Here is a 10,876-nt window from a genome sequence, read left to right as displayed (position 1 = left end):
TATATACATATATATATATATATATATATATATATATATATATATATATATATATATATATATATATATATATATATATATATACAAAATATATATATATATATATATATATATATATATATATATATATCCTATATATATTCTATATATATATATCCATATATATATATTATATATATATATATATATTTAGGTTATATATATATATATAGTATATATATATATATCATAGCCTATAAAATTATATATATAATAGGAGATATATATATATACATATATCATATACATAGGCTATATACATCTCGTATACATATGACTTTATTAGTCATTGTAGCTTTTTTAATATATCACGGATATATATATATATATACGCGCGCGCCAGACATATATATATCACAGACCACACACTATATATAAAACATATATATATAAGCAATATATATATATATTTTATTTTAATATACATATACATAAAATAAGGGCAAGCACACAGATATACAAGCTGACTTTATTCCAACGTTTCGTAATTATCAATTAATTACATCATCAGGCTATTAAATAAGCAATAAAATTCTTTGTAAAATCATAAAGCTAAAAATAAAGGCTAAAAATTATTCATTACAAAATTTAGAAATGTTCTAAACATTAAAATTAAAGAACAAATTAAAAAAATCATTACATTAAAATGAAGGTAATAGAATATACAGTATACAAAAATGAAAACTATCCGTGAAAGGGGGTTACAGAACAAAAGATTAAGGACCGACCTAGAGAGGTGACAGCTTTAAACTAAACATAACCATAAATGGAAAGAACACAAGTCAGGATAAATATAGAGGAGAGGGAGGACGTGTGAGTGTTTAACGACGGAACAAGTTGTTTGATGAAAAGTGATTCCAGAATAACAAGGTCTTGAGGTTGGTGGTATGGCCTAAAATGTAGAAGTCTTTATTATCAATGTGTGTTTTACAAATTTTTGAGTGATTTCTGATATTGGAATGTTGGGTTTGAAATTCTGCTACCTGTCGGGAAGCTTTTTGCCACGATGAGAATCGATACGCACCTTAAGGAGTCTACTGGTGGATCCATATAGGTCCCTTTGTTTGACATTCAGGGCAATTATATTTATAAATGATACCAGATGACATATAAGGTGATAACCGATCTTTGGTTTTAAGAGTGAACCAATGGTGAAAGGGTTCTTAGGGATTAAAGTAACATCAATGGCATAAAAATGATCCTGAATAATTTGAGTGAACTTTTTGTGAAACTTGAGGTCATGAGTAAATGGAAAGCTTGCGTAAAATTTCCTTTTTGGACGGTTAAAACTGCTGGTTTAGTAATGAAATGTTTGTCAGTAATTATTAATTTCCTATACACCAGCTTGCAGGAAACAGTTATTATTAAAAAGTCAAATTAAAAAGAAATTTCCTTATGAAAAAGGCTCCAGTTCGACGTAAGTACGAGTGCCCTGTGGAGAAGGGTAGTAACAGAGTTGGATTTAAAATTATCGAAGCAAGAGCTATAAAAGTTGGTACCAAGTCTATTCTCAGTCTTCTTCCTAAAAACCGTGGTATTGAAACTGTGTGTTCTCAAAAACTAGAACGTCCAGGAATGGGAGACATTGAGTCGTTGTATTTTCTCGATAGTAAAACTTTATGCTTAGTGTATAGTATTGGCATATTCGACGAAGAGGTAACTTCATATATATATATATATATATATATATATATATATATATATATATATATATATATATATATATATATATATATATATATATATATTTATTTCCCCAATGCGTGAACGGTGTGGTATATCATGAGGCACAAAATACGCATCTCATTAAACAAAATTAATCTTGATTTAAAAAAAGAGTGCTGTGAAAAATATCGAGATTTCTCAGCCCACATCTCATTACAAAGACAGCTGTTTATTTCCCAAGGAACTGATTTTTATTTTTTGCAAAGGACCTTTGTCACGCCAGATAACGCCAAAGCGTGTATTTAAAAGCCGTTCCCTTCTGACGATGATATGCAAAGGCACAATGGAGCGATACGCGCTGTTGTTCCTCTTTCTTCAGATCTCTGTTTCTGTATCAGGTAGGAATTTGGGTGATAATTATAGTAAGGGTGATATTATTATTATTATTATTATTATTATTATTATTATTATTATTATTACTATTTCAGTAGATGAAATCTATTCCCATGGACAAGCACACAGGGGCCATTAACAAACTGCAGCAGTAATTGATCTTGAAACATAGCCAGTGGTTTTTCATCTCCAAAGTCGCACCATTCGCCTTTTTGAAAGCACACACTACTTCCTGCAGATCAAAGTCCTTCCTTCTCAAGACTTCTCTCAAGTCATCTGTACAGCCATTCCAAGGTCTTTCTCTACACCTTCCTCCTGACACTTCTCAGTTATGCACTCTTTTCCCAGCCTTCACTGTCCATTCCTTCACATGAACAGACTCTCAAAATACTCCTATCCTCCTTTCTCCAGAGCTAGCCTATTCACTATTTCTTTTATATGTGTTCATATTTCCCATCGCCACAATTCTTCTCACTCCGCATAAATTATACAAACATTTCCTCACAACAGCTACTATTTTTTATTGCTCTCGTACCCAATATCCAAAGTTCATTTTTGTGATGGACAGTAGACTCAAGAACCCCCTTATGCAATTTACATAACTTCCACAGAAAACAAAATTAGTCTTTGTAATCTATTGCACGCCCTTCTAACAGCTTTTTGTTTGACCTCTTTTGCCATCCGACCGTCATCCATCATATTTACTAGCAAATCCTTATACGAATCGACCACTTTCAATCTTCCACTAATCGTAATTCTTTGCTCCATCACCTAGATTGCCATTTAACCTTACTTGTGCCTACAATTATTCTCAGGTTTTGTCTCTCTTTCACCATTTTCCCTTCACTAATAATTACCATTGCATCGTCTGAAATATCTGATATCCTGTCCTGAAACCTTGAGTTTATATCTACTGTCCTTTACCTAAGTTATACCATTTGTCCAATGAACGATATTGAGGAGCTACTGTGACATAATACTCTTGTCTAAGGCACAGTTATATCCCAAACCAGTCACTCTTTGCCTAAATATTCTAACAGACATTTCACTTCAATGGTAAAAATTTTTAATTACTCAGTTACTCATCTTTCTGTACCATACATTCCCAATTCATTCAACATTGCATCTATAACGATTCTATCATAGGATTTTACGAGGCCCAAACTGTTCACATAATACTTTACAGCAAAAGTTTATCTGTCTTCCTTGCCTACATTTAGACTGTTCTTCCTCTATATGCCCTTCTCTTATGTGCTTTAATTTCTGAAAAAAAATATACCATATACCTTTCCTGGTGTACTAACTAACAGTGCACCAGTATAATTAATTATAACCTCTATCACCTGTAGTTCATTCTCTGTCATGTAACTTTGCATTCAGAGCAACTATCACAACTACCCATTTCTGTTCTGCTAACTTAGGTAGACACGTTATTATCACCATAGTAGCTGTCCTCATTAAAAATATATATTTATTTATGCAAAAGTCACTTTGGCGTCATTACTCGTTATTCTACCTCCCATTGATAAGGTCTCATTTCCTTCATTTCTATCTGACGTAATATAAGTATATTTCTACTACAGTAATATCACGGTAACTGATGTAACACAGGTAAAGGAATTATGCGCACAACGAATACGATTTCTAAATGGCGATTTAGGTTGTCATTTTAAAGGCAATTCTATTTCTCAGAGCTGTGCCCAGATGGATTCGAGCTGCTGGGTGACCGCTGTTATCTTTTTGTGGAGAATGCTTTAGAATGGCAAGCGGCAAGAGATTTCTGCAGGAAGATTGAGTAGCAGTCGTTCAGTCGACTTGGCAGTGTTCGACCTTACTCCAGAGGATTGGTACCGTGTGTTTAGACGTTCTGGACAATTAGGTAAGCCATTAATGCAGTCTTTTCAATGCTGATGAAGAATGCGCTTTTAAGATGTCTATAAGTATTTTCGTACACATATTATGTACACATTAGCAGTTTCATTCACTGTGGGCATAGACCGATCATTAAAAGAATGAAATTTTGTATAAATACATTTGTGTTATATATATCATGTATACACCCATACACGAATCTGTGGCCAGCTAGGTTGTTCAAGATGATATGATGTATATATTTATGTTCTCTTGCATCTGACGACGGTGCATGTTTTTTCAAGCAAATGGAACTTAGGAAAAACAAAGTCAGGTTTTAAATAATCGACCTCTTAACAAAGGAAAGATTATGTTACTTTATGAAGATATTTTAACCTACTAAGTATTGTTGAATGTATGTAATCCATTTTATACAAAATTTTCTCGAACATGTCTTCTGAAACTGAAACCTTCTAATGACTTTCACTATGGAAGAATAAAGATAAAAGTTAAAGGAGTCAGATTTCCCATAAGAAGTTTCTTTGCAGTGATTGAAAGTCACTATTCCTATTCCAGGAACCAAAGACTACTATTGGGTAGGTGGATCAGATCACCTGCACAAGGGACTATGGTCTTGGATCGATGGAAGGCCTCTGGATGCTGAGAAAAGTTACTGGCGTGACGAGGACCCTCATGAACTGACAAACACATCATGCCTCGAAATTTACAGAAATAGCAAGGAAGTTTTTCCCAGATGGAGGTTTGCACTTGCTCCTTGTGCTGGATATGAAAGGGAATTCATATGCCAGTATGAGCTCAAAAGACAATAATAGAACTGAAATTTATTGGTACTCCATAATCACAATGGAGTCATAAATAAATGTGCTTCTATTTATTAGTGGTATGTTCATTTAAATCTTCCTTCCTTCAAAAAATGAGCGTAAGTTCATATGAATTTATGTATTTATTTATGTAAGTAAATACATACATATATACAAGGAGAAAGCTACGTGATAGTTGGGAATCCTTGAAAATCCTCAGCTGTTTCTCAAGCAATATAACATTTACTCATCTGCCGCTTTCTCTAACACCTTCTATTCAGGTCAACACTCTCGCAGAACTAAGAATAACGAGAGCCTTTTACTGTCACTCTTTACACTTGTAACGCATTCGACAGACAACCAAAACTTTCTAGTGTTTTTCTTGGACCTATTAATGTTAATTTTATGGTTATTTACCTCTGTACTCATAGCTGTTGATACCCCGTCTACCCTATCCCCATTTAGATTGGTCTTCCTTTTCTTCATGAACAACTTGCCATGATCCATAAATTGAATATTTTCTAATCCTCCTCTTAATATAGTTAACCTCAAACTACCTACCTCAAGTTATACCTTCGATCAGTTACAGAAACAACTAAGTTTACTTGATCTCTTCTTATAATAGTCTGAAAGTGAATAAGTCCTTTCTATATCTAACTAGCTGACCAAACCGGCGCTGCCTGGGATAACTCTGAATGACGACTGTTAAAATTTCTATCTCTCTCTCTCTCTCTCTCTCTCTCTCCTGCCAATTCTTCCTCAGTTTTTCTCCATTTCTCCTCTCTCTCTCTCTCTCTCTCTCTCTTTCTCCACTTTCTCTTCCCTAACACCCGCTCTATTCTCTCTCTCACTTTCTGTCCTCTCCCTCCTCTTTCTCTCACTCTCTCACTTCTTCTCAACCTCACTATTTCTTTCTCTCACTCTCTCCCTCTTTCTCCCTCTCTCTCTCTTACTTTCTCTCTCCAACCCTACCTGTCACTTTCCCACTCTCTTCTCCCTAACACCCCCTCTACTCTCTCTCTCTCTCTCACTTACTCTCCCTCTCTCTCTCTCTTTCTCTTTCTCTCACTTCCTCTCCCCTCTCTCACTATTTCTTTCTCTCCTCTCTCCCTCTCCTCTCCCTCACCTCTCTCTTTCTCTCTTTCCCTCCAACCCTCCTTTTCTTTCCCTGTTTCTTCTCCCAGGCTCTCCTGCTGTCTCTCACTTTCTCTCTTCCTCTCTCTCTCTTTCTCTTCTTCTTCTTCTTCTCTCTCTCTCTCTTTCTCTCTCCCCAACTCTCCTGTCTCTTTAATTCTTTCTTCTGGTTTAACACTTTCTCTCTCTCTCTCTCTCTCTCACTTCCTCTCCCCTCTCACTCTCTCCTTTGTCACCCCTTCAAGAAAACCCCCTTCTGGTACCACTGATGCCTTACCCTCTCAATATTCTTTTCCGAAATTGGGTATGATAAAGTCGTAAAGTTACTAAGTCTATGGGCATAACCAGCCCCATTTCATGGGCAGAACCAGCCCCATTTCATCAAATTTATAAGTGATAAATGGACTGGTACCCGGGTCACGAACTGGAGTTGTTGGATAAGTTCTGTGTCGAGGTTCGTGACCCGGCAGTCCCAATCCATTTATCATTTATAAATTCCCCTTCGGTGATAATTCTCCATCGGAGATATTCCCGAGTAGCATGAATTTTGATATTAACAACATTTGTAGCTTCATGATTGTATATAAATCACGATGTGATAAAAATTTCATAATAAGAGCTGCGTGTTCGAAACGTACCAATGAACTATCATGGAGTGGGTTAATGGTGAAGTTAGGGTTCCCTGCTAAGATGGTAAAAGTACAGCAACTCCTGCCATTCCCATTTGACACGTCCTTGATGGCTCTGTGGTAACATTGTGAGTTTTAAATAGGTTAATTCGAATGTAAACTCGTTCAGTAACCATCTCATTTATAAATTCCCCTGGTGTTAATTCTTGATTTTCAGACAAAGTATATATATATCGACTATATAATCAAATACATATATATATATATATATATATATATTATATATAATATATCTATATATATATATATAGGGGTATATGATATATATATACCCATATATATTATAGGATATATATATAATATCCCCTTTATATATTTAATGATATCTCCATATATATATACCCGGAGAGTTTATAAATTTAATATATATATATATATATATATATATAATATATATATATATATATAATATATATATATATATATATATATATATATATATATATATATATATACATATATATATATATATACATATATATATATACATATATATATACATATATATATATATATATATATATATATATATATATATATATATATATATATATATATATATATATATATATATTAGTGAGGAGTCAGAGTCAATTCATACTTAAAATCATCAATGAAGGGCAGAGGACACACAGATATACAAGCTGACTTTATTCCAACGTTTCGTAATTATCGAATTAATTACATCATCAGGGCTGTTAAAATAAGCAATAAAATTCTTTGTAAAATCATAAAAGCTAAAAATAAAGGCTAAAAATTATTCATACAAAAATTTCAGAAATGTTCACAAACATTAAAATTAAAGAACAAATTAAAAAAAAAAAATCATTACATTAAAATGAAGGTAACAGAATATACAGTAAACAAAAATTGAAAACTATCCGTGAAAGGGGTTACAGAACAAAATATTAAGGACCGACCTAGAGGAGTGACAGCTTTAAACTAAACATAACCATAAATGGAAAGAACACAAGTCAGGATAAATATAGAGGAGAGGAGGACGTGTGAGTGTTTAACGACGGAACAAGTTGTTTGATGAAAAGTGATTCCAGAATAACAAGGTCTTGAGGGTTGGTGGTATGGCCTAAAATGTAGAAGTCGTTATTATCAATGTGTGTTTTACAAATTTTTGAGTGATTTCTGATATTGGAATGTTCCGGGTTTGAAATTCTGCTACCTGTAAGGAAGCTTACGCCACGATGAGAATCGATACGCACCTTAAGGAGTCTACTGGTGGATCCCACATAGGTCCCTGTTTGACATTCAGGGCAATTATATTTATAAATGATACCAGATGACATATAAGGTGATAACCGATCTTTGGTTTTAAAGAGTGAACCAATGGTGAAAGGGTTCTTAGGGATTAAAGTAACATCAATGGCATAAAAATGATCCTGAATAATTTGATGGAACTTTTGTGAAACTTGAGGTCATGAGTAAATGGAAAGCTTGCGTAAAATTTCATTTTTGGACGGTTAAAACTGCTGGTTTAGTAATGAAATGTTTGTTAAGTAATTTATGTAATAAAACTATACACCAGCTTTGCAGGAAACAGTTATTATTAAAAAGTCAACCAAAAAGAAATTTAAATATGAAAAAGGCTCCAGTTCGACGTAAGGGCGAGTGCCCTGTGGAGAAGGGTAGAAACAAGTTGGATTTAAAATTATGAAGCAAGAGCTATAAAAGTTGGTACCAAGTCCAGTAAAAGTCTTCTTCCTAAAAACCTGGTATTGAAACTGTCGTGTTCTCTAAAAACTAGAACGTCCAGGAATGGTAGACGGTCGTTCGCCTCTTTCTCGATAGTAAACTTTATGCTCGAGTGTATAGTATTGGCATATTCGACGAAGATGTCGTTTTTAAATTACTTTCACTGGATGAGTTACCTTTAATGGAAGCCTCCAGGGAAAAGTAAAGATATTCAACAAATGTTCCAATAAAGGGGTAGAACATTTCCTCACTGGTTTCAATTTTATTTCATGCAGAGAAAAGCTCCCAGGGTTCAAGCATTTTTAAAATCCAATTAAAATTATTAAAATTTGAATCTGGGAACAGAAACATTCTTGTTAAGAAATGGCAATCTTTCCAAACTCTGTTGGAAATAATTTACAATCGAGGTTCTGAATAAATGCAGAAAAATCTTGTGATAGGGAATTGAACTGTTTTAAATTGGAACTCAAAGTTATTCAAGAATACTTATTTATTTAATTCAATTACAAGAAATAAATCTAATTTCCTGGCCAGTCATTTTGAGAGATTAAGCCAAAATTTTTATGTCTTGGTTAAACAGAGGTATCGTGAATTTAACTTTTGTAACAGGCGATCATATGACTGTGGCAGCTCCAAAATCTAGTTGGTAAAATGGTTTCAAAGACAGATAAAAATTTAACTGAACATAGATAAACGGTTGATTTATATATTCAATTTTAAAAAATATTATTGTAGCACATATAATGGGTTAAAATTTTGTTCTAACTATTTAAGATACGTGTCCATAAATGATTTATTTAGAAAGTTGACAACGTAATTATGGGATCAATCTGGATGACAAAACTGTAGAAAGGGACTTGTCTAGCCTTTCCAGGTTTTTCTTTGACTATTTCAAAAAGGAAGCAGTAATTACTGCAGGTTAACGATTGTCATTCATTCTTGAACGATAACATCATTTCACCCGACCTGATAAAGGCAAACCCATACAAAATCCTCAATAAACTGAGTACATATCAAAAATGCTTTCCAGTATTTACAAACGATAGAACAAAAATTTGAACCCATTGGGAATTACTTACTATATAATATTTTTTAAAATTGAAGTGTGATCCACCCTCGTTTTCTTCAGTTATTTTAAAATCATCAATTTATTGGTCGCCCCACAGATATACCAATCACCATTTCTTTATTAAAGGCTTAACGTATCCTTTTTATGTCTCGAATTAATTACATCATCAGGGCTTTGCCTTAAAAGTAGCAGTTCAAAATTTATTGTAAAATCGTACATCCTTAAAAATAACAGAAGCTGTAAAAATCATTCATAAAAATACAGCAGAATGATTTGAAACATTAAAATTATGACCACTAAAAGTTATTAAAATCATTATTATTATTCAATTTTATCATTCATTATGAAATTGAAAATTATCATTCATTATTATTACAGAACTTTAAAGATTAAAGGCTGTACCAGTTATTGAAACTAAACATAAACATAATATAGAAAGAACACAAATAGTCAAATTAATACAACAAAATGCACCATCTCCTAAGTTTAATGTCGTAACTATTTTTAATTCTATTAATGTATTTGGTGACAATTCAACTTGTGTCATATCATTCAGTTTAAAAGGCGTTCATAAACGCAAGATTATAAGGTGGTATCTTATTATCAATAATAATTTTAAAACTTATAATGGATATTAAAGTGAACAAAATGACAACATCTAGGTTTGAAATCACCATCTCACGATGTATAACTGATACGTAACTGATCTTTATAAAGTATTTCAATCTTTTTGAAAGAAGGATCTTACATTTAGGGCAAAGTATATTTATAAATGAATAAAGATTAAATAAAGATCTGATAGACCGAAATTTGGTTTTAAGAGGAACTTATGGATATTGAAAGGGTTCTTACTTAATTAAATGACTTCACTTTAATAAAAATGTCCTGATACAATAATCTTTTTTTTTTTTGTAACTTATAATGTTAACTTATAGAATAAAGCTTTTTTTTTATAAACGAAATTTCATTTTTACAGAGCCGGAGAATAAAATTCTTTGTAAAAGAGAGAGAAACTAAAAGAGAGAGGAAGTTTAGAGAGAAAAATTTACACCTCAATTTCATGATTAGAAACAGTTATTTTAAAAATCATTCCATTAAAAAAAGAACAGAATTTGGGTATAAGGAGGATGTGATTGAGGTGGGAGAGAACAGAAGAGAGAGACCGAGAGAGAGAGAACAGAGTTTCAAATTGCATAAAATTTCGGGATGAAACAAGAGAATTTGTCAAAACGACTTGATTGTTGGGTGATTCCAGTAAAAGTATTTATAAATTTGCCTGGAAAAAACTTACTGGGGATCCCTTAAATTGCATCCTTAGGTGCGTTTGGCTAGCATTCTCATCGTGGCGTAAACTAGAACGTCCAGGAATGGTAGATCCTCTCAAGGTCGTATTTTTCCCTCTTCTGATTTTATAACGCAGAAATAAAGTGCTTACGCAGTATAACAAAAAATTTTTTTAGAAAATGTACGTCAGCGGTGTTATCCTAAAATCACTTTCATCATTTAAC

At 32.8% G+C, this 10,876-nt stretch overlaps 1 long non-coding RNA gene across 1 annotated transcript; it reads left to right on the top strand.

The window, feature by feature from the left end:
* The first annotated feature begins 1,975 nt into the window (after positions 1 to 1,975).
* Positions 1,976 to 4,843, top strand: LOC136825052 (uncharacterized). The gene is made up of 3 exons (XR_010849232.1): positions 1,976 to 2,102; positions 3,790 to 3,976; positions 4,525 to 4,843. It is a non-coding gene; the product is annotated as an uncharacterized lncRNA (long non-coding RNA).
* The last annotated feature ends 6,033 nt before the right edge of the window (positions 4,844 to 10,876 follow it).

This window comes from Macrobrachium rosenbergii, chromosome 36 (assembly GCF_040412425.1).
Source record: "Macrobrachium rosenbergii isolate ZJJX-2024 chromosome 36, ASM4041242v1, whole genome shotgun sequence".
NCBI classification, from domain to species: Eukaryota; Metazoa; Arthropoda; class Malacostraca; order Decapoda; family Palaemonidae; genus Macrobrachium; species Macrobrachium rosenbergii.
Note: the sequence above shows the minus strand (reverse complement) of the source record. Positions and strands in the feature narration are given on the sequence as shown.